The sequence below is a fragment of the Zingiber officinale genome, chromosome 8A (genome assembly GCF_018446385.1).
Source record: "Zingiber officinale cultivar Zhangliang chromosome 8A, Zo_v1.1, whole genome shotgun sequence".
NCBI lineage: Eukaryota > Viridiplantae > Streptophyta > Magnoliopsida > Zingiberales > Zingiberaceae > Zingiber > Zingiber officinale.
The window spans coordinates 94,216,150-94,242,523 of NC_056000.1; the positions used below are offsets into that span (position 1 = coordinate 94,216,150).

General features: G+C 40.4%; 3 pseudogenes; 2 read left to right on the top strand and 1 right to left on the bottom strand.

Annotated features, from left to right (window-relative positions):
* LOC122011069 overlaps positions 1 to 16,231 on the top strand; it is a 20,967-nt pseudogene extending 4,736 nt beyond the window's left edge.
* On the bottom strand, positions 16,152 to 19,436 carry LOC122011070 (annotated as a pseudogene).
* Positions 19,437 to 20,011: 575 nt separating this feature from the next.
* LOC122011072 overlaps positions 20,012 to 26,374 on the top strand; it is a 40,690-nt pseudogene continuing 34,327 nt past the window's right edge.

Sequence of the window (26,374 nt, forward strand, 5' to 3'; positions counted from 1 at the left end):
GACTTAAACATCGCTACTGGAGAAAAGGTTTCATCATAGTCAATACCATGAATTTGCTTGAAACCTTTAGCTACCAAGCGACCCTTATAGATAAGTCCATCCATGTCAGTCTTTCTCTTAAAGACCCACTTACACCCAATGGGTTTTACCCCTTTAGGTGGATCAACCAAAGTCCATACTTGGTTGGTGTACATGGATTCCATCTCGGATCTCATGGCCTCTAGCCATTTCTCAGAATCTGGTCTCATCACAGCTTCCTGATAGGCGGTAGGCTCATCATCTATGAGCACAATGTCATCATGGTCAGACAAGAGAAATGAGTATCTCTCTAGCTGACGACGTACCCTATCAGACCTGCGAAAAGGTTGAACTGGTTGTTGTTCCTCAACTCCTTGTGGAACAACATCATCCACAACACTTTGTAGTTCCAGTTCAACTTCCATCGAGGCTTTAGTGCTATTGTTCGTATCTTGAACTTCTTCAAGATCGAACGTGCTCCCACTAGTCTTTCTAGAAACAAAGTACCTTTCTAGAAAGACCCCAGTTTTTGCCATAACTACCTTGTGCTGACTGGGAATGTAGAAGTAATATCCCTTAGTTTCCTTGGGATATCCAATAAAGTAGCACTTGTCAGATTTGGGTCCTAATTTGTCTGAGACTTGACGTCTAACGTAAGCCTCACAACCCCAAATCCTCATGAAAGACACCTAGACATCTCTCCCAGTCCATATCCTATATGGTGTCTTTATCACGGCCTTGGATGGAACTCGGTTGAGTATAAAAGCTGCCGTGTCTAGAGCATAACCCCAAAGGTATGTTGGAAGATCTGTGTGACTCATCATAGATCATACCATATCTAATAGGGTACGATTCCTCCTTTCGGATACACCATTCCACTGTGGTGTTCCAGGAGGAGTGAGTTGGGATAGAATCCCACACTCAGCTAGATAGTCACGAAACTCATGGCTAAGGTATTCTCCACCTCGATCTGATCGAAGTATCTTAATACTCTTGCCAAGCTGGTTCTGTACTTCATTCTTGAATTCTTTAAACTTTTCAAAGGATTCAGACTTATGTGTCATCAAGTACACATAACCATATCTATTGAAGTCATCAGTAAATGTGATGAGTACCGATAACCGCCTCTAGCAGCGACATTGAAAGAGCCACATACATCACTATGTATAAGACCTAACAAGTCAGTCGCTCTCTCACTGTGCCCACTAAAGGGAGTCTTGGTCATCTTGCCTAGTAGGCATGACTCGCACGTCTCATAAGATTCAAAATCAAATGAGTCCAGCAAACCATCCTTATGGAGCTGGGATAAGCGCTTGTCATTTATATGACCTAAGCGACAGTGCCAGAGATAGGTTTGGTTCATGTCATTTGACTTGAACCTCTTGGTATTTATGTTATAGATAGGGCTTTCAAGGTCTAGAATGTAGAGTCTGTTCATCAGAGGTGCACTACAATAGAACATATCTTTTAAATAAACAGAACGACATTTGTCCTTAATTATAAAAGAGAAATCTTTCTTGTCCAAACAAGAAACTGAAATTATGTTCTTTGTTAATGCAGGTACATAACAACATTAATCTAATTCTAATACAAGCCCAGAGGACAGAGATAGATGATAAGTTCCTACAGCAACAGCAGCAACGCGTGCTCCATTGCCTACACGTAGGTCTATCTCGCCCTTTGTCAATGCTCTGCTATTTCTCAGTGCTTGTACATTAGTACAAATGTGAGAAGCACATCCGGTATCTAATACCCACGATGAAGAAATAGAGAGGTTGACTTCTATAACATTTATACCTGAAGTAGAAATCTTATTTCTCTTCTTCTTAAGATCTTCCAGGTATCCTGTGAAGTTCCTCTTCCAGTGCCCTGCTTGTCCTTGTTATAGTTGACGAAGATGTTCAACTATATCATAAGTAGTCATCAACTCATGTTGCTTCTGAAGCTCAGAGTTCATGGTTGCGAGTATAAGACATGACACATCTAATGCGTCATCTTGATGCTTCTTGTAAGCGTCACGATCAGCTCGCGTGGCAGTGGCAGGAGGTGCCTCGGGAATGGGCTACTCCAGGACGTACAGTTTACGTTCCTGGGTGAGAACTATTCTCAAGTTCCTGTATCAGTCCAGAAAATTTGCTCCGTTGAGCTTGTCCTTCTTAAGGACAGAACGCAGGGAGAAAGAGTTCGTATTCAACGTCATGGTTATCTACAACAGATAAATGCAAAAAATAAATATCATATTCTTTTAAATCATTTAATTAGGACTTTAACTAAATCATGCTCCCACTGAATTATATAATTTTTGTAGAATCAAGTGAGTGATGTGGTCAAACCACACTTACTAGATTCTAACCAAATAGCTATAATTCGTGAGGGACAAGATCCACATCATACTACGCCTTGAGTTAGCTTTGGCTAAATCGCCCAAGACTTAGTATGATCGGTAGGTAACAATTTACCAATTACATCTCTATGCAACTCTTGTTTATAGGATCATTATCCGTAGTTATATTAAAACTTGAGTTAGCTTTGGCTAATACACCCAAGAATTAATATAAACGTGATTATGTCCTATATTCTAACCGTTGGAAATATGCCTATAGTTTTACTCGATCCAACCGAGTTAACTAGTTACTCAATCTAATTGAGTTGTACTCACCCATGCGTTGATAGACGGGACCAAGATTGTCCCTCCGTACCCTACCAAGATAATATGTGTTGCTCTGCTTTGGCAGATTCAACAACACATGTTATCGAGGTAGTGATAGGTATCACGGCATGGTAGGCATTTTAAAGTTGACGCGATTTAGATGTAATCTAATCGACGATGTGTATCATATACTCGATTTAGATCTAATCTAATCGTAGAGGAGGTGCATCATGTGCGCGACTTAGATCTAATCTAATCGTCGAGATGTATCATATACGTGATTGATCGAATTGAATCGTTAAGGCCCTAATTAACTACTTTACTAGCATGCATCAAATACACACACACCAGCAATTAATTATACTATTTGTGATTAGTCATGGCCCTACTATGATCTTCTCAAGCCAATGAGAAGATTGGATGGTCAACCGAGGGTCCACAGCTTCTCAAGCTCCTCCCTTTGACTACCTTGTGTTGCTCGCGCCCTCCTCGTAACTCCGTCTCGAGTGGACCTTCCACGGCTCCAATTTTGTACATTACAATTTTGAAACTCGAGTTACATTCGAGTCTAAACTAATTTACAACAAGAATATAAGAGAAAGGCACAACGCGTAGGTCGCGTATCAAGTATACAGCACACACAATCACATGACAGCACGCAGGCCGTATTATGAATTACAACACAAAATATACCAATCCAATTGGGTATTTTTGGGCCATGACTATCACAAATTATACATAATTATAAATTATATATTTTCTATAATTTTCTACAATTTTAATACCAATTTTTACGAGTAAAAATTCTCAGCGGTCCCGTTTAGCGGTTTTCGGGCGCAATCGCGGAACGAATCCCCTTGCGGGGCCAGGGGCAGCTCCCCTACTCGTGATCTAACCATCGCGAGGGTTCCTTAGTGATCCTACAGTGCCTTAGCCCACTGTCCCAAAATGTTTTGGGGCGAAACCTTGCCGTTTCAGAAAAACTTCTCGGTAGTCGAAGCCTACAAGTGTCGAAACACTTGTGCTTCGCTTCTACGAGAAAAATACCCATAAAAACTCTAAAAATCATAAAATTACAGAATATCACAGAACCTATATTTTTCATAAAAAATCAAATTAAACTCGTACAAGTCTTCGCACGTGACTTTGATACCACTGTTGGATTTTCGGGCCGCGAAAATCGCTTTTTCGCGTCGCAGAAATCCTGAAACCCCCGCCACCGGATCCGTGCGAAGATAAAACTTTCGAAAACTTATGAGTATGAGTTTCTAAACCTTGATCTACAGTAGATCTACAATGAAGAAAGGTTATACCCTTGATGCGAAGCCCTTCGCAATCCCGCTCGTCCTCGGTTCGCCGGATCTCGAAAGTGTCAAAGTAGACACTTCTCTATGTGTATCCACACAAGCAACAGATGGAGAAAAATCTCTAAGGATGTGCTAGCAACCTTAGAGATCAGTAATGGAGGAGATGAGAGGGAGAGAAGAGAAGAGCTTGAGGAAGAAGAAGGAGTGAATGAGAATGAATGAATACACCTTGTGTAACTCACACACATGTAACCTCCCAAAAAAGTGGCCGGCCACTTTGCTTCTAAAACTCCCATGGAATATCAAGAGCCAAGTCTCTTGATCTCCTCCATGAGATGGCATTTGGTCAAGTCAAACTTTACCAAATGAAGAAGCCTTGATGATGTGGCATTGGTCAAGTAAAAGTCAAGTCAAAACTTCACTCTTCATCATCCTACTTAAGTCAATTCAAACTTGACCACTTCTCTCCCTTGGTTGATCTAATCTAACCATTTGTTCAAGTCAATTTTAATTTAATGAATCTCTATTCATTGAATTAAATTAATTCAATGAGTCTAAGTCCAAATTAGACTCACTTAACACATGAACCAAATTGAGTCCAACTCAATTAGCATAATTTGGATTACTCTTAATCCAATTTGGTTCATCACATGAACCTAATCCTTTAGGTTCATCAAATGAACCTAATCTCCATCTAATTGCCCTTTGTGTGTGACCCTATAGGTTCTTATAACGTTGGCAATGCACCTAAACCCATTTAGAAGCATAAGTAATGAGCGGCATCTAGCAACACATCATTACTACCCAAGTTATAAGAATGTTGAGATCCAACATCACCTTGTGACTACTAATTGTGACTCCTCACAATATACGACAAGTGTCCTTCTATCCTAGATATCTAGATTGATCAATGTGAGGCATAGACCGTGTCATCCTCTGATCAATCTAAATCTTGATCTCTAAGTAAACTCACTAAATCAAATGAGCTCAATATCTCATATTGACTCATTTGGGCATGACCATGCACTTCGTGGTCTCACTCTATCAAGAATATCGATGTCGCTCCCGTCATATAGGAGGGATAGATCCCATCTACATCACTCACATCCCTCTGCATAATTCATTACATACCCATTAATCACCTTTATAGTCCACCCAGTTACGGGTGACGTTTGACGAAACCAAAGTACATAACTCCTTATGTAGGGATCCATGGTGATTTCAGGTCCAAGGACTAGTAGTCATACTAATAGCCACATGAGAAAGTATATGACACTCATATAACGATCCATGATACTTTCTCATGGCGGATCATTCAGTATACATTCACCAATGCATACCCATGTGTCAACTTGATATCTCTATATCCATGACTTGTGAGATCAAGTCATCGAGTTGACCTACATGCTAGTCTTATTGCATTAACATGTTAGTTAGAGCCCTAGAGCCAATCATTTGATGATTGTATGGACTCATGTATATCATATTTTTGTATATTAATAAAGGCATTAGTTTTTGGTTATTATGCTTATTTGTATTAGTGCCAGATAAAATAAGTATAGTAACGTCCTTGAGTAGTACGTTCATACCTATATCAATCGATTAGTTGAATCGATAGTGAGATGATATAGGGAACACTACTCTAAATCATTCCTAGTTGAGTATTAACATTTAGGGACAATGTTAATACAATAAGACTAGCATGTAGGTCAGCTCGATGACTTGATCTCACAAGTCATGGATATAGAGATATCAAGCTGACACATGGGTATGCATTAGAGAATATATACTGAATGATCCGCCATGAGAAAGTATCATGGATCGTTATATGAGTGTCATATACTTTCTCATGTGGCTATTAGTATGACTATTAGTCCTTAGACTTGAAGTCACCATGGATCCCTACATAAGAAGTTATGTACTTTAGTTTCGTCAAACGTCACTCGTAACAGGGTGGACTATAAAGGCGATTACTGGGTATATAACAAATTATGGAGAGGGATGTGAGTGATGTAGATGAGATCTATCCCTCCTATATGACGGGAGAGACATTGATATTCTTGATAGAGTGAGACCACGAAGTGTATGGCCATACCCAAATGAGTCAATATGAGATATTGAGCTCATTTGATTGAGTGAGTCTACTCAGAGTTCAAGATTTAGATTGGTCAGAGGATGACACGGTCTATGCCTCACATTGATCAATCTAGATGCCTAGGATAGAAGGACACTTGTCACATATTGTGAGGAGTCACAATTAGTAGTCACAAGGTGATGTTGGATCTCAACATTTCTTGTAACTTGGGTAGCAATGATGTATTGCTAGATGCCGCTCATTGCTTATGTTTTTAAAGGAGTTTATAACATTGCCAACGTTACAAGAACCTATTGGGTCACACACAAAGAACATGTGCATGGAGATTAGGTTCATATGATGAACCAATAGGATTAGATTCATATGATGAATCAAAGATTGGATTCAAATTAGACTTATTGAGTTAGACTCAATTAGCTTCAATTGTTGAATGAGTCTAATTTAAATTTGATTCATGAGTCAATTTATATTAATGAATTGAGATTCATTAAATTAAAATTGACTTGAATCAAAGGTTGGATTTAACTCAACAAGGAAGAAAATTGGTCATGTTTGACTTGACCAAATGGAAGTTGAAACATCAAGTTTGACTTGATGTCTTGCCACATCATCATGAAGGTCGACTCATCCTACTTGGTATGACCAATCTAGCCACATCATTAGCCACATCATCTCCTCATTTAATGGTGTGCCACCTCATGGAGGTTACACACCAAATGCATTAATGTGGCCGGCCACATTAATGTGGGAGTTACACTAGTGTGGCCGGCCACACTAAGTGAGGAGAAGGTTTCATTTGGTGGCAATTGAATGGTGTTCAATGCTTCTTCTTCCTTGGGTGCTTCTCCCTCTCTCAAGCTTGCTTTTGGTCGTGGCTTCATGGCGGAGAAGAAGTGAGAGTTGATTCCAAGCAACTAGGTGGTGTGAAGGTCACAAAAGGAGAGTACCTAGAGGAGTGTATGAGTTCTTTTTCCCTTCTCTCCTTTCTCACCTTTTAGATCCAATCCGAGAGCACTAGAAAGTGCTAGCACACTTGTGGGTTCTCCTCTCCATCTTTGAGTGGTAGAAGACCACTCCTTGTTCGTGTGGATACCGCTAGAGGACCGTTCGCTTGACGGTCTCGAGATCCGGCTACCTTTGGACGTTGCGGGATTACGAAGGGCACGCATCAAGGGTAAATGTTTTTCCCTCGTAGATCTAAGAGTCGATCGTGTTTTAAACTCGTACTCGTATTTTTCGAAAGTTTTACCTTGCACGAGATCCGTGGCTTGGGCGATTCGGGGTTTCCGCGACGCGAAAAGCGATTTTCGCGGCCCGAAAAACCCAACAGTGGTATCAGAGCCACGTGCAAGGCTTGTACGAGTTTGTTTTTATTTTTATGAAAAATAAAACCTTATGTGATTTTCTGTAAAATTTAGTTTTTATGATTTTATGGGTAATTTTTCCGTAGAAGCGAAGCACAAGTGTCTCGGCACTTGTAGGCTTCGGAAACTTTCAAAACGGCTTTGTTTCGCCCCAAATCCGTTTGGGACAGCGGGCTTGGGTGCCATTAGATCGCAAAGGAGCAACTCACGATGGTTAGATCGTGGGTAGGGGTACTGCCCCTAACCCCGCAAGGGGATTTGCTCCGCGATCGCACCCGAAATCGCTTAAAACGAACCCGCCGGGAAGATTTTTCCGAAACGGCAATGTCTCGGCCCAAATCGTTTTGGGATAGCGGGTTTAGGCGCTGTTGGATCGCAAAGGAACCCTCGCGATGGTTAGATCGCGGGTAGGGGCGCTGCCCCTGGGCCCCGCAAGGGGATCCGTTCCGCGATTGCGCCCGAAACCGCTAAACGGGACCGCCGGGAAATTTTACTCGTAAAAATTGTAAAAATTAATTTTAAAATTATAGAAAATTATGAAAATATATAATTTTTGAATTATATATTAATTTTATGATAGTCATGGCCCAAAACCCAATATGATTGGTTGTGTTGTAATTCATAATACGGCCTGCGTGCCGTTATGTGTTTGTGAGTGTTGTATTATATTCGCGACCTGCGCGTCGTGCCTTCTCTTATTTTCTTGTTGTAAATTAGATTTAGACTCGAATGTAACTCGAGTTTCAAATTGTAATGTACAAATTGGAGCGGTGGAGGGTCCACACGAGACGGAGTTCCGAGGCGGGCACGAGCAACACATGGTGGTCAAAGGGAGGAGCTTGGAGAAGCTGTTGACCCTAGGTTGACCATTCGATCTTCTCATTGGCTTGAGAAGATCGTAGTAGGGCCATGACTAAATCACAAATAGCTTAATTAGTTAATTGCTTATGTATATGATGTATGTTTAATAAGTAATTAATTAATTAGTGCCTTACGATTAGATTAGATCTAAGTCGTGCACATGATGCACCCTTGCAATTAGATTAGATCTAAGTCGTGCACAAGATGCATCCTTTTCGATTAGATTAGATCTCGATCGAACCAACTCTAAATGCCTAACCGTGCCGTGATACCTATCACTACCTCGATCACATGTATTGTTGAATCTGCCAAAGCAGAGCAATACATATTATCTTGGTAGGGTACGGAGGGACAATCTTGGTCCCGCCTATCAACGCATGGGTGAATACAAACTCAATTAGATTGAGTATTCCTAGTTACTCGGTTGGATCGAGTCAACTATAGGCATTATTCCAACGGTTGGAAAAGATAGGTCAAAATCACATCTATATTAACTCTCGGGCGTATTAGCCAAAGCTAACTCGAATTTTAATATAAATGCGGATATTGATTTTATAAACAAGAGTTGCATAGAGATGTAATTGGTAATCGTTACCTACCGATCATACTAAGCCTTGGGCGTATTAGCCAAAGCTAACTCAAGGGTTAGTATGATGTGGATCTTGTCCCACAAGAATTATAGAATTCAGTGGGAGCATCATTTAATTAAAGGCCTAATTAAATGATTCTAAGAATATGATATTTATTTCTGCAAATTTTCTGTTATAGATAACCATGACGTCAAATACGAACATTTTCTCTCTGCGATCTGTCCTTGAGAAGGACAAGCTCAACGGAGCAAATTTCCTGGACTGGTACAGGAACCTGAGAATAGTTCTCACCCAAGGAGCAGCCCATTCCGGAGGCTCCTCCTGCCACTGCCACGCGAGCAGACCGAGATGCTTACAAGAAGCATCAAGATGACGCATTAGATGTGTCTTGTCTTATGCTCGCAACCATGAACTCTGAGCTTCAGAAGCAACATGAGTTGATGAGCGCTTACGATATGGTTGAACCTCTTTGTCACCTATATCAAGGACAAGTAGGGCATTGGAAGAGGAACTCCAAAGAATACCTGGAAGATCTTACGAAGAAGAGAAATAAGATTTCTACTTCAGGTATAAATGTTATAGAAGTCAACCTCTCTATTTCTTCATCGTGGGTATTAGATACCGGATGTGCTTCGCACATTTGTACTAATGTACAAGCGCTGATGAATAGCAGGGCATTGACGAAGGGTGAGATAGACCTACGAGTAGGCAATGGAGCACGAGTTGCTGCTATTGCTGTAGGAACTTATCATCTATCTTTTCCCTCTGGGCTTGTACTAGAATTAGATGATTGTTGTTATGTGCCTGCCTTGACTAAGAACATAATTTCCGTTTCTTGTTTGGACAAGAAAGGATTTTCGTTTATAATAAAGAACAAATGTTGTTCCGTCTATTTAAACGATATGTTCTATTGTAGTGCACCTCTGATGAACGGACTCTATATTCTAGATCTAGAGAGCCCTATCTATAACGTAAATACCAAGAGGTTCAAGTCAAATGACATGAACCAAACATACCTCTGGCACTGTCGCTTAAACGCTTATCCCAGCTCCATAAGGATGGTTTGCTGGACTCATTTGATTTTGAATCATATGAGATATGCGAGTCATGCCTACGAGGTAAGATGAGCAAGACTCCCTTTAGTGGGCACAGCGAGAGAGCAACTGATTTGTTAGGACTCATACATAGTGATGTATGTGGCCCTTTCAATGTTGCTGCTAGAGGCGGTTATAGATACTTCATCACATTTACTGATGACTTCAGTAGATATGGTTATGTGTACTTGATGACACATAAGTCTGAGTCCTTTGAAAAGTTCAAAGAATTCAAGAATGAAGTACAGAACCAGCTTGGCAAGAGTATTAAGATACTTCGATCCGATCGAGGTGGAGAATACCTTAGCCATGAGTTCCGTGACTATCTAGCTGAGTGTGGGATTCTATCCCAACTCACTCCTCCTGGAACACCACAGTGGAATGGTGTATCCGAACGGAGGAATCGTACCTTATTAGATATGGTACGATCTATGATGAGTCACACAGATCTTCCGACATATCTATGGGGATATGCTCTAGACACGGCAGCTTTTATACTCAACCGAGTTCCATCCAAGGCCGTGATAAAGACACCATATAGGATATGGACTGGGAGAGATGCCCAGGTGTCTTTCATGAGGATTTGGGGCTGTGAGGCTTACGTACGACGTCAAGTCTCAGACAAATTAGGACCCAAATCCGACAAGTGCTTTTTCATCGGATATCCCAAGGAAACTAAGGGATATTACTTCTACATTAGTTGTGGCAAAAACTGGGGTCTTTCTAGAAAGGGACTTTGTTTCTAGAAAGACTAGTGGGAGCACGTTCGATCTTGAAGAAGTTCAAGATGCGAATACTAGCACTGAAGCCTCGATGGAAGTTGAACTGGAGCCACAAAGTGTTGTGGATGATGTTCCACAAGGAGTTGAGGAACAACAACCGGTTCAAGTAGACATACCTCTTCACAGGTCTGATAGGGTACGTCGTCAGCCTGAGAGATACTCATTTCTCTTGTCTGACCATGATGACGTTATGCTCATAGAGGATGAGCCTACCACCTATCAGGAAGCTGTGATGAGACCAGATTCCGAGAAATGGCTAGAGGCCATGAGATCTGAAATGGAATCCATGTACACCAACCAAGTATGGACTTTGGTTGATCCACCTGAAGGGGTAAAACCCATTGGGTGCAAGTGGGTCTTTAAGAGAAAGACTGACATGGATGGACTTATTTATAAGGGTCGCTTGGTAGCTAAAGGTTTCAAGCAGATTCATGGTATTGACTATGATGAAACCTTTTCTCCAGTAGCGATGTTTAAGTCCATTCGGATCATGCTTGCTATTGCAGCATACCATGATTATGAGATATGGCAGATGGATGTCAAAACCGCGTTTCTGAATGGAAATCTACTCGAGGATGTGTAGATGACACAACCTGAGGGTTTTGAAGATCCACAGCATACTAGTAGAGTATGCAAGCTGCATAGGTCCATTTATGGATTAAAGCAAGCTTCTCGGAGCTGGAATCTTCGATTCGATGATGCGATCAAACAGTTTGGTTTCATCAAGAACGAAGATGAGCCTTGTGTCTACAAGAAGGTTGTAGGGGACATAGTTGTCTTCCTCATATTGTATGTGGATGACATACTACTCATTGGGAAGGACATCCCTATGCTTCAGTCTGTCAAGACCTGGCTAGGGAGTTGCTTCTCAATGAAGGACTTAGGTGAGACATCCCGCATTCTAGGAATTCAGATCTATAGAGATAGATCTAAGAGATTGCTTGGCCTAAGTCAGAGTACATACATTGATAAGGTACTCCTTCGGTTTGCCATGCAGAACTCCAAGAAGGGATTTCTGCCGATGTCACATGGCGTGAGTCTTTCGAAGACTCAAGGTCCCTCTTCTAGAGAGGAGAGAGACCGCATGGATCAGATCCCTTATGCCTCAGCCATAGGATCGATCATGTATGCCATGCTATGTACTCGACCTGATGTCTCGTATGCTTTGAGCATGACGAGCAGATACCAGTCAGATCCAGGTGAAAGTCACTGGATAGCGGTCAAGAATATTCTTAAGTACTTAAGAAGGACTAAAGAATATTTCTTGATATATGGAGGCAATGATGAGCTAATAAAGGGTTATAGTGATGCTAGCTTCCAGACCGACTATAGATCGCAGTCGGGGTTCGTATTTTGCATTAATGGTGCTGGAAGAGTTCGAAGCAGGATACAGTAGCTGATTCTACAACAGAAGCCGAGTACATTGCTGCATCAGAGGCAGCAAAGGAGGCAGTTTGGATCCGCAAGTTCATCACTGAACTTGGGGTGGTTCCTAGCATCGCTGATCCAGTTGAGCTCTATTGTGACAACAATGGAGCTATAGCACAGGCGAAGGAACCTCGCTCACACCAGCGGACCAAGCACATACTACGGCGCTTCCATCTCATTCGAGAGATTATCGATAGAGGAGATGTGAAGATTTGCAGAGTACCTACAGAGGCTAACATCGCAGATCCCTTGACCAAGGCTTTGGCACAGAGAAAGCATGATGGTCACACTAGGTCATTAGGCCTTAGAGCCTATACTGATTGGCACTAGTGCTAGTGGGAGATTGTTAGTTAGAGCCCTAGAGCCAATCATTTGATGATTGTATGGACTCATGTATATCATATTTTTGTATATTAATAAAGGCATTAGTTTTTGGTTATTATGCTTATTTGTATTAGTGCCAGATAAAATAAGTATAGTAATGTCCTTGAGTAGAACGTTCATACCTATATCAATCGATTAGTTGAATCGATAGTGAGATGATATAGGGAACACTACTCTAAATCATTCCTAGTCGAGTATTAACATTTAGGGACAATGTTAATACAATAAGACTAGCATGTAGGTCAGCTCGATGACTTGATCTCACAAGTCATGGATATAGAGATATCAAGCTGACACATGGGTATGCATTAGAGAATGTATACTGAATGACCCGCCATGAGAAAGTATCATGGATCGTTATATGAGTGTCATATACTTTCTCATGTGACTATTAGTATGACTATTAGTCCTTAGACCTGAAGTCACCATGGATCCCTACATAAGGAGTTATGTACTTTAGTTTCGTCAAACGTCACTCGTAACAGGGTGGACTATAAAGGCGATTACTGGGTATATAACAAATTATGCAGAGGGATGTGAGTGATGTAGATAAGATCTATCCCTCCTATATGACGGGAGTGACATCGATATTTTTGATAGAGTAAGACCACGAAGTGCATGGCCATGCCCAAATGAGTCAATATGAGATATTGAGCTCATTTGATTTAGTGAGTCTACTTGGAGTTCAAGATTTAGATTGGTCAGAGGATGACACGGTCTATGCCTTACATTGATCAATCTAGATGTATAGGATAGAAGGACACTTGTCATATATTGTGAGGAGTCACAATTAGTAGTCACAAGGTGATGTTGGATCTCAACATTTCTTGTAACTTGGGTAGCAATGATGTATTGCTAGATGCCGCTCATTGCTTATGTTTTTAAAGGAGTTTATAACATTGCCAACGTTACAAGAACCTATTGGGTCACACACAAAGAACATGTGCATGGAGATTAGGTTCATATGATGAATCAATAGGATTAGATTCATATGATGAATCAAAGATTGGATTCAAATTAGACTTATTGAGTTAGACTCAATTAGATTCAATTGTTGAATGAGTCTAATTTAAATTTGATTCATGAGTCAATTTATATTAATGAATTGAGATTCATTAAATTAAAATTGACTTGAATCAAAGGTTGGATTTAACTCAACAAGGAAGAAAATTGGTCATGTTTGACTTGACCAAATGGAAGTTGAAACATCAAGTTTGACTTGATGTCTTGCCACATCATCATGAAGGTTGACTCATCCTACTTGGTATGACCAATCTAGCCACATCATTAGCCACATCATCTCCTCATTTAATGGTGTGCCACCTCATGGAGGTTACACACCAAATGCATTAATGTGGCCGGTCACATTAATGTGGGAGTTACACTAGTGTGGCCGGCCACACTAAGTGAGGAGAAGGTTTCATTTGGTGGCAATTGAATGGTGTTCAATGCTTCTTCTTCCTTGGGTGTTTCTCCCCCTCTCTCAAGCTTGCTTTTGGTCATGGCTTCATGGTGGAGAAGAAGTGAGAGTTGATTCCAAGCAACTAGGTGGTGTGAAGGTCACAAAAGGAGAGTACCTAGAGGAGTGTATGAGTTCTTTTTCCCTTCTCTCCTTTCTCACCTTTTAGATCCAATCCGAGAGCACTAGAAAGTGCTAGCACACTTGTGGGTTCTCCTCTCCATCTTTGAGTGGTAGAAGACCACTCCTTGTTCGTGTGGATACCGCTAGAGGACCGTTCGCTTGACGGTCTCGAGATCCGGCTACCTTTGGACGTTGCGGGATTACGAAGGGCACGCATCAAGGGTAAATGTTTTTCCCTCGTAGATCTAAGAGTCGATCGTGTTTTAAACTCGTACTCGTATTTTTCGAAAGTTTTACCTTGCACGAGATCCGTGGCTTGGGCGATTCGGGGTTTCCGCGACGCGAAAAGCGGTTTTCACGGCCCGAAAAACCCAACATAACATTGTCCCTGAATATTAATACTCGACTAGGAATGATTAAGAGTAGTGTTCCCTATATCATCTCACTATCGGTTCAACTAACCGATTGATGTAGGTGAGAACCTTCCACTGAAGGACGCTATTATACTTAGTTTATTTGGTACCAATACAAGTAAGTATAATAACCAAAACAAATGTCTTTATTTATATAAGAATATGATACAACAAGTCCATAATACAATCATCAAATGATTGGCTCTAGGGCTCTAACTAACTGGAATATCAATGAACCCAATTCATGCAATTGCTCAGGATACCCTATTTTAGCTTATAGGTCTACTTCTTAGTTCAAGATCCCTCTTACTAACTGGAATAAAAGAATTAGTAGATCTGTTCCGCCCAAAATGGGAATGGGCTGGGGTTATGAACTTATAATCATGGAATCGACTCGATCATCAGATTATAAGTTCATTCCATACCGGACCAGACTAGAATAGGGTTATTATGTACATTCTTATTATGAGGATGGGTCATTCGAGCGTATGTAAATAGATACTATGTACCATATTCACTTCTTTTCTTTTGGGGGCTTCTATTGAATCGAGAAATAGGTTTGATTGTTCATCTTTTTGATATATATATAAGGTATACTCTGGATAATTCAAATCGAAGCAATTTGATGTCTGACCCAGGCCTATATGACATGACCGATCGATAGAAATACTCCAGCACTCCACCTTTTTCATATATTTCATATATCACATTAGATAGATATCATATTCATGGAATATGATTCACTTTCAAGATGCCTTGATGGTGAAATGGTAGACACGCGAGACTCAAAATCTCTTGCTAAAGAGCGTGGAGGTTCGAGTCCTCTTCAAGGCATAATATTGAGAATGCTCATTCAATGAGCAATTCAATAACAGATTTCGGATCTAATCAATATTGATATACCGATCTGTTGATACGAAGTATTCCGGCAATCCCCACGATCTGAGTCCGAGCTATTGGAATAGGTTCGGTAGGGGATCACGAAATTTTAGCGATCTTCTCCATCTAATGAATGAGGAGTCCGTTTAGAAATCGTCTGCCCCGCACCCACCCCCCGAGTATATGATTCAAGAGGAATCACACAAGGGTAGATTGATAAAAACCTCTGGTAAAATACCCACCAGTACCCATAACTCAGCAGATAAAGTACATTACATAGTCCGTTTTAGGGATTGGCGACTTACCCATTTAGTGACTTTGGCACTGGACGTTCCCAAAACGGATCGGGGCGGGTGACTTAGAGAATAGACAGACGTCTGTTTGCATTCCAGCCTTCCTTCTCCTTTCAGGGCCTATCCGAAAGAGAATCCAGTACCTCTTGGTCGTGAATATCTGAAGAGGACGAACCAGCCTCCGTGGATATCTTTGCTTCGAAACAGAACAATTAGAATTAGGCTCGGTCAACCGGAATATGTATTATCCATATGGGGGATCCTCCGATTGAGAAGATCCCCTGACCTGAGACAAATAGAAAGGTCTATCTATTTTCTTTAGTTATTCAGTTAAACCAATGATTCGTTATTGGAGCAGATAGCAACAAGCATTTCATCGGACATGCACATTTTTTATTTTCAGGTGGATTTCCATGGTTTCATTAATGGAAATTGTTTGATGTAGTGAGTAATAGACTCTGGTTGTTCACAGTTCAAGAATTCTTGTTTAGGCAGTTCATATCATCCATACATAGTGTTTTGATCTAAGATTTCAATTCTTCCATGTTTCAGCAGTAGCATATTGTTCCATGGAGCTAAGGTCCAAAATATGGAATAAAAAGTATTTCCACGACTCTACCACCCGGCCAATCCTGTTCCACTTAATCCCTTTTTCATGGCCACATATCTTTACGGCTAAGGAATGGGAAATCTTTCTCCTGTTACATGAATCAAATGTTTCATTTCATCCGGGAAAAGCCATCCCCTTCTCAACACTGTCTTTGTCATTTGATACAATAGCGTTCCCTTAGATAGGAAGAGATTTGATAAATACTGATAACTCTCGGATAGAATATTAGAACGGAAAGATCCATTAGATAATGAACTCTTGCTTCTAAGCCATTTCTGGCGATGAATCAACAATTCGCAGTACTTTTCTTGCCTATTCCCGATGAACCAGCGTGTATACATAGATGTAGGAGGATTTGTTTGGGAAGTAATAAGCACCTTTGACATCTCTTCATATGCAAAGAATTCTCGACGTGAAAACACAGAGACAAAGGACTGATCTTTGAATAGGAAAAAGAATGGATCTGCAGGGTCCCAAATGAATTGGCTTATTCGAAAAAAGCCTTGTTCTTTGGAAAATCTATCTGGTGTCCAGTACTGCATGGTTCCCCTCTGCAAGAACTCCTCCTCATGCTCTTGAAGCTCATCCTCTTCATGATAAATGCTTCGCTTGCCCCGAAATGATCCGGCCCGATAGGGAAATCTCAATTTAGTGGGCCTTTAAATACAATCAAATAGATTGGTCCAAGGGCGCCATATTCTAGGAGCCCAAACTATGTGATCGAATAAATCCTCCTCCATTTGTTGCGGGTCGATGTCCTCTTCCTCTTCTTTAAACTCCGATTCATATTTTTCATAGTTTTGAATCATATCTAACTGATTCCTTGGTTCGGACCGAAGAAGTAATGTCACTCGATTATTATCAAACTGACTGCAATCTTTTTCTGTCCGTGAGGATACCAACAGAGCGCCTTCTAGTTCTAATAGGCCATGAACTAGATCAGAATCATTCTCAGTGAATCTATAAGAAGCGATCCAATTATTTTCATCAGGTCTGGGTGAAGACCAAAGATCTTGAGCGACCAATCAGGCAGAACAATTCAAAAGATAAAGAAGTATCGTTAATTTCATCATGCTCGTTCCAAGTTCGAAGTACCATTTGTACAAATAAGAATCCCCTTCTTTACATGATTTCTTCTTCATATAGATAGATATAGGATCAACGGGGCAATTACTTAGAAGTACATTTTGTGCAACAACCCTTCCTATTTGATAGAAAAGGATCCCATGATCCTGAACAGATATTACTTGGGATCGCAAATCCCAAGTTTGTCTATGAAGAGCTGATCTAATTGTATTAGTTTCTATAATTGATTTCTTCTGTGTAATACTAATGGATAGGGCCTCATTGATAAGTGCTGCAAGATCTCGTGCATTGGAACCCATGGTTATGGACCCGAATCCGTTAGTATGGAACATTTTCTTTTCCAAGTGAAACCCTTTAGTATATGAAAGAATGAAAAAGTGCTTTCGTTGTTGTTGAATAAGAAGCCTTCGTATCTTAATGCATGTATTTAATTTATTCGGAGCTATTAGAGCGGGATCCACTTTTTGGGGAATATGAGTCGAACCAATAACAAGAATATTTCTAGTGGAATATCTTTCACAATCTCTGGAGAGATAGTTCTGTAATAGACCGAAGGATCTGTAATTCACATACAGATCATGAATGTTTGGAATCCATATTATGCAAGGAGACATTGCTCTTGCTAATGCGAATCGAAAGGTGATATCGATATAAAATCCGTATATACTCGGCGGCATATCCATAGTTAGCACATTCGTCATATCTAGCAGCTCCGTATCAAGATCAAGGTCATCATCAATATCGTCACTATCATCAATATCGATATCGTCACGATAATCACTATCGTCACTATCACTATCATCAATAAAAAAACCTTCAGGCTTGTAATACGAATACGGAAAGTTGTTCAGAAATATCGTAATGAAAGGAACATGGAAGTTTGTCGCTAGGTATTTGACCAAATAGGATCGTCCAGTTCCTATATAACCTATCACTAAAATACCCCTAGAAGGGGATAGGGCTAAACGGAGCGAGAAGGGTTTTCCATGAGATGGGAAATGAAAACTATTAGCCCCACACGGGGTTTGTGAATAAGTGATTGTCTGATAATGAGCAAGGAATATCCGTCTTTCTGCTAAACAGGATCTATTGAACTCATAATTCATTAGATACTTTTTATGAATGTCAACTAAGTATCGTAAGTAAATTGATCCCGGTTGTTCAATCATTTGATAACCAGAGTCATTCTTTGATAAATGATCACTATGAGTCAGACTCAATAGAATTTGATCAATCCTTTTTTCTTTTTCGGTCGTTAAGGTGGAGAACTGAACCAAGAATTCTCTTTCTTCATCATCAACCAAATCACTGTTCGCGACCCAGGATTCTATTTTCTCATCAATCCAATCACCGTTCACCCCTTTTCTTTTTCTTATCAATGAATAGATCTCTTTACTTGTACGACTTAGATGTCTCGTATTTCTCGAAAAAGCGATTCGATTGATGGGATTTTGTATGATACTTCTGAGATCGATGAGATTGATATTCAAATATTTCTTCTTAGAACGTATTGATTTGACCCCATAAGCGGAACCACCAACCAATAGCATGTTGCCACCAGAAGCAGAAACCCGTATTTCTTCCAGAAAATCTCCTAATTGTTCCAGAGCAACTAGAAAGAGATTCTTTAACCAGAAAGAATTCAGTTCAGATTCAGATGTAGGATACCTATCCAAAAGTTTTCGCAACTCAATCATGTATGATGGAATCATCAAAGATTTGATCTTTTCTAACTCTGTCTGTAACTCACTAGAGGCTCGGGAAACAAAGAAAAGATGTATGCGAACGAGATATCCAGCAACAAGAAGAAGGAAAAGGATTGAATAGAGGAACTCCCGAGCATTTGTTAATCTCAGATGTGTCCATATCAATGGAACCGGTGACAACCTAGGTCGTTTGTGCCACACGGTCGTGCAAGGTTTCCAGAGGCCAAGAATGGCTAGGCCGTGTGAGCCACACGGCTATGTGAGCCAGCCAGAGACAATGCAGTACATGACCATGTGAGAACCACACGGTCGTATGACCCTGGCTGAGAGCAAAATGTTTGAGGTCGTGTGTGGCACACGACCGTGGCATGGGCCATGTGGTGCCCGTGCCTTGCCCTATATAAAAGCGTTCTTCCTCGTTTGAATAGGGAAGTGATGTGAGCTAAGAAGAGGCATTAAAGGGAATTGGGGGATCCATGACGAGGTCCAAGACTAAGAGAATGAAGCAAGCTTTGGAAGACTTAATAATGGGGCTCAAGGAAAAGGAGGATCAATGCACAAGGGAGTCAACAACTAAATGGATCACATTCCTTCAAATTGAAAGTGAAATTGGACCAACATGAGGACCATTTTCGTATGCATTTTTGGGGGGTTTTTTCTAAAGTGACTTTTGATGTCCTTTGTGGGATTTTAATGTATTTTTGAGAGTTCCTAAGCTAGTATAATAAATACCATGCATGCATGGTTGCATTAAGCTAGTATTAGGGATTAGTGGTTGCATTAGTGGATAATAAATACCATGCATGCAAGCATGATATTTATTGCAAAATTAGTGCATAGTGGATATTCACCAAGAGAAAGAAGGAGGCATGAAGGGGGAAGAAGACGTGAGAGATGAGGTAGAGATCATAGACGAGAAGATGATCTAGGAGGTGTGAAAGTCCAAATACCTTCCTTCCAAGGGAGGAATGACCCCGAAACATATCTTGAGTGGGAGATGAAAATAGAGCATATCTTCTCATGCCACAATTACAATGATGCAAAGAAAGTAAAGGTGGTTGCCCTTGAGTTCACCGATTATGCCTTAATTTGGTGGGATCAATTGCAAAAGGAGAGAAGAAGGTATGGAGAGCATCCTATCAACACTTGGGACGAAATGAAGACTTTGATGAGGAGATTTGTGCCTTCCCACTACCAATGGGAATTACACAACAAATTGCAAAGACTCGCCAAGGGAGTAGGAGTGTGGATGATTACTACAAGGAGATAGAGGTGTCTTTGATTAGAGCTAATATTGTGGAGGATAGGGAAGCTACCATGGCTCGGTGATGTATGCCCAAGGGCTGAAGATAGGAGAGATCAGTTATCACTTTCGGAAGACCCAATTACAAGACTACGGGCAAAGCGTTTCAAGGAAGCACTAAATGGGCTAATCAAAAAACATTGGGAGGACTATGAGCAAGAAGAAACCAAGATAATCGCAACTGCTAGTCGTAGCCTAATCCATGTAATCGGGCATAACCATCCATGACTGGCCGCGCTTAACAGAAGAACGCTAATAAGCACTCGAAGCATGGGAACTCGTTCATGCATGAAGACTTAAGTATTTTAGATTGTTTAATGAAGCATGCGACTTGGATCTCTAATTATGCATGCATTTATTTTGTTTTGGGTTTCTAGATAGCTTGCATGAGGCATGCAACATTGGAACTCTAATTGTGCATGTACTTATGTTGTATTTTTCCTTGTTCACTCCCATTATATAAGGGAGGGGCATCTTAGTATGAAGGAACTTAGTTGTTGGTGAGATTGTGTGTTCTCTTAGTTCTTTAAAGAACTTGCTGAACTTATCGAGTCTACTCTCGTGGCGTTCAACCCATCGAAACTTATCACCCCTAGGTGTGGCGTTTCTTTCCTTCGTAGGCTTGGTTCGTGCCAATTCTTGGTTATGTGTCAAGGCAACCACTCTTGTCGTTAGTTCCTGGTATTCTATCCACCTTTGTTTCGGGTTCCATCACATTTATTGGGGGGGGTGCATATCATCTGGTATCAGAGCTTCGGTTCAAAGGCAAGTGCAAATCTATCTTTACTTGTTGTTCATTCAAAAGCAAAAAAAAATCGTGAAAAAAAGAGCGCGCAATGAAAAGAGAAAAAGAATAGAAGAAGAAGAAAGCGCAAAAAAAAAAAAAAAAAAAAAAAAAAAAAAACTGTTGTGTGAATCGAAGTAAATTGTCTTCAACAATCCCTTTCTTATTTTCCTTACTCTCAAACTTCTACTCTTTCATTTTCTCTTAAAAATTCTGCCTTTATAAGTTTCGGTGGTATCTTTTGAATTGCTATGTGATATTCTGATTTGTTCTAGAGTTTTCTTAAGAACTAAGAGGCATCATCAATTGAGAGCTACCACCCAAACGTGAGTTGAGTGCTTGTGAGATTTTTTTTTCATTTTGCAGCCATGTCCAACAACCAGGAGGATGGAGCAAATGAGGGGGCTAGGCCACTTCCGAATCTACAATTGCAAGCATTGATGGGGGAGAAGCAGCGGATGATGAGGGCGGAATTAGAATCTATCCATGAGAGGTTGGATCAGGTGGAGGATGGGACACCAAGAAGACATCAATAAGACCATATTACTAGAACACAATATAGACATGCCCAAGGGATTGATGTCGAAGAAGATAAAGAGGTTATTGTGGAAGACTTTGATGAGCAAAACTACAATCAGAGCAGGATTGGATATCGAGGAGATAGAAATGGAACTAGAAGAAATAATGATTTAGGAGGGATTAAGATGAAGATTCCAACCTTCCAAGGGAGAAATGACCCAGAAGCTTACTTGGAATGGGAAACTAAGATGGAAATGGTATTTCACTGTCATGAACTCTCAGAGTTTAAAAAGGTAAAGTTAGCTGCCATTGAATTCACTGATTACGCTATTGTTTGGTGGGATCAAGTGGTGATGACTCGGAGAAGGAATAGAGAGCAACCTGTATCCACTTGGGAGGAGATGAAAGTACTCATGAGAAGGAGGTTTGTGCCTAGCCATTATTATAGAAGCTTTTATCAGCTACTTCAAAGGTTATCTCAAGGCTCCAAAAGTGTGGATGAATATTTCAAGGACATGGAGTTGTCCATGATCCGAGCTAATGTCAATGAAGATCGGGAAGCCACTATGGCCAGGTTTTTACATGGTTTAAACCCAGAAATTGCTGATATTGTTGAATTGCAGCATTATATTGAGCTGTCGGACATGGTCCACCAAGCACAAAAAGTGGAAGAACAACTCAAGAGGAGAGGATTAGCTAGGAAGGGACAACCAATGACTACTCACGCCACATATGGGCAACTCCAAGAACGGAGGAACAACCTCAAAATAAGCCAAAGTTTGAACCCTTCAAGAAGCCCAAACCTACACCATCTACTACTCAAGGTAATCGCGAGCCCATTTCCTCCAAAACTCGTGATATCAAGTGTTTTAAATGTCAAGGGCATGGTCATATAACTAGTCAATGTGTGAACAAAAGGGTGATGGTAATAAACGCCCAAGGTGAACTTGAGTCGGAAGATGAGGATGAAATAGTTGAAGAAGTGCCACAAAAAGAGGGAAGTGATGATGAACAACATGCTGTTATCGAAGACTTATTGGTGGCCCGACGAGTTCTCAATTTACAAGCTAAGGAGGAGGAAGGTAATCAAAGGGAAAACTTGTTTCATACGCGTTACTTTGTCAATAACAAGGTTTGCAGTGTTATTCTTGATGGGGGGAGTTGTACCAATGTGGCAAGTACTGATTTGGTGGAGAAATTGTCACTACTAACTCGGAAACATCCGCGACCTTATCGCCTCCAGTGGCTAAACGATTGCGGAGAAATCAAGGTAACAAAACAAGTCTTGGTAGCAATTTCCATCGGCAAATATGAAGATGAGTTGTTGTGTGGCGTGGTTCCAATGCATGCATGCCATCTATTGTTGGGGAGACCTTGGCAATTCGATCGAAAGGTAACACATGATGGCCTCACAAATAGGTATACTTTTACTATGAAGGGACAACCTATTATTCTTGTACCATTGACTCCAAGACAAGTTATGGAGGACCAGTTGAGATTACAAAAAGCAAATGAAAAGAAGAGAGAAAAAGAAATTGAGAAAAAAATTGAGAAAAAAGAAGTAGAGGAAAAGAAAAATGAGAGGAAAGAGACAAAAGGAGTGGGCAAGGAAAAAAAAGGAGAGAGAAAGAAAAATAGTTTTTGATACGAACCCCACCAATAAATGTGATGGAACCCGAAACAAAGGTGGATAGAACCCCAAGAACTAAACGACAAGAGTGTGAGCCTTAACCCGTAACCAAGAATTGGCACAAACCAAGCCTACGAAGGAAAGAAACGCCACAAGTAGAGGTGATAAGTTTCTATGGGTTGAACGCCACGAGAGTATACTCGATAAGTTTAGCAAGTTCTTTCAAGATCTAAGAGAGCACACAATCTCACCAAAAAAACTAAGTTGCTTCATACTAAGATGTCCCTCCCTTATATAATGGGAGTGAACAAGGAAAAATACAAGATAAGAACATGCACAATTAGAGTGCCAATGTTGCATGCCTCATGCAAGCTATCTAGAAACCCAAAACAAAATAAATGCATGCACAATTAGAGTCCCAAGTTGCATGCTTCATTAAACAATCTAAAATACTTAAGTCTTCATGCATGAACGAATTCCCTTGCTTTGCATGCTTATTAGCGTTCTTCCGTTAAGCGCGGCCAGTCATGGATGGTTATGCCCGATTACGTGGATTAGGCCACGACTAGCAGTTGCGATTATCTTGGTATCTCCTTGCTCATAGTCCTCCCAATATTTTTTGATTAGCCCATTTAGTGCTTCCTTGAAACGCTTTGCCCGTAGTCTTGTAATTGAGACTTCCAGAAGTGATAACTGATCTCTCCTATTTCAGCCCTTGGGCATACATCATTCTCCCCTTTTTGAAAAGGTCTCAAATCATCACCTACATCAAACGGGGATAAGTCAGCAATATTAAAAGTAGAATGTATGCCATACTCACCTGTTACTTCAAGTTTGTAGGCATTATCATTGATGCGCTCTAATACTTGAAATGGGTCATCCCCTCGAGGTAGAAGTTTAGAACGACGTTTGTCCGGAAATCGCTCCTTTCGGAGGTGCAACCAAACCCATTCTCCTGGTTCAAACACAATTTTCTTGCGCCCCTTGTTAGCTTGTTGCATGTATTGCTGAGTTCTTTTCTCAATATTCAGTCGTGCTTGTTCATGAATCTTCTTTATGAATTCGCCCTTCTGCTTACCATCTAAGTTTATATGCTCACTTACAACTAAAGGAATCAAATCTAATGGTGACAAGGGATTGAAACCATAAACAATTTCAAATGGAGAAAATTTAGTCGCAGAATGTATGCTCCTATTGTAAGCAAATTCAACATGAGGTAGACAATCTTCCCATATTCTCAAATTCTTATTAATGACCGCACGAAGTAAAAAAGTCAAGGTTCGATTGACCACTTCAGTTTGCCCATCAGTTTGGGGGTGACAAGTAGTAGAGAACAACAATTTAGTTTCTAATTTCCCCCACAAAGTCTTCCAAAAATAACTCAAAAATTTTCCATCTCTATCAGAGACAATGGTCCTAGGCATGCCATGCAACCTAATAACCTCTTTAAAGAACAATTCAGCTATATGCGATGCATCATCGGTTTTATGACATGGAATGAAATGCGCCATTTTAGAGAATCTGTCTACCACAACAAAAATTGAATCTCTCCCTCTCTTGGTCCGGGGTAATCCCAAAACAAAGTCCAATGAAATATCAATCGAAGGTTCACTAGGTATAGGAAAAGGAGTATACAAGCCATAGGGTTTCAATTTAGATTTAGCTTGTTTGCAAGTGATACACTTCTCACAAATTCTTTCCACATCGCGTTTCATATGAGGCCAAAAGAAATGATCCTGTAAAACCCCTAAAGTCTTAGTAACGCCAAAATGACCCATCAATCCACCACACTGGGCTTCCCTAGTGAATAATTCACGTAACGAACACATAGGCACACACAATCTATTTTCAGGAAATAAAACACCATCATGCCTATGGAACTTACCAAATGCAACCTTATCACATGCTTTGAACACCTCAGAAAATCAGTATCGTTAGTATATAAATCCTTGATATATTCAAATCCAAGTAACTTCGTATCTAAAGTGGACAGTAAAGCATACCTTCGAGATAGTGCATCAGCAACTACGTTCTCCTTTCCTTGCTTGTATTTGATCACATAAGGAAATGTCTCAATGAATTCTACCCATTTAGCATGACATCGGTTCAACTTATGTTGGCTCTTCAAATGCTTTAGAGATTGATGATCTAAGTGAATCATGAATTCTTTTGGCCATAGGTAATGTTGCCATGTCTCCAATGCTCTCACCAATGCATACATTTCCTTGTCATATGTGGGATAGTTGAGAGTGTATCCACTCAACTTCTCACTGAAATAAGCAATGGGTCTCATTTCCTGCATAAGCACAGCACCTATACCAACACCAGAAGCATCACATTCGATTTGAAAGGTTTTAGAAAAATTTGGTAGGATTAGTAAAGGAGCAGAACTTAGCTTTTCTTTCAAAGTGTTGAAGGCCCTCTCTTGCTCCTCTCCCCACTTGAATAACTCATTTTTCTTGATGACTTTAGTAAGAGGAGCTGCAATATTGCTAAAATCACGAACAAACCATCGATAGAAGCTAGCCAAACCATGGAAACTCCTCACTTGACTAATTGTTGTCGGTGTTGGCCACTCTTGGATTACTTTCACCTTTTCCTCATCCATCTCAACGCCTGTAGTACTAACAACAAAACCAAGAAACACGACTTTCTCCGTACAAAAGGAGCATTTATCGAGGGTAGCAAAAAGTTTTTCTTCTTTTAGCACACTCAAAACTAACCTTAAATGTGTAACATGCTCTTCTAAGCTTCAGCTAAAAATCAAAATATCATCAAAATAAGCCAAAAGGCATTACCAGCCATTCATATAAGCCATGCTTAGTTTTAAAACCAGTTTTCCATTCATCACCTTACTTCATCCTAATCTGATGATACCCACTTCTAAGATCAATTTTTGTGAACACACAAGAACCATGCAATTCATCAAATATCATCAATCCTAGGAATTGGAAGGTGATACTTTACCATGATGTTGTTGATGGCTCGACAATCCA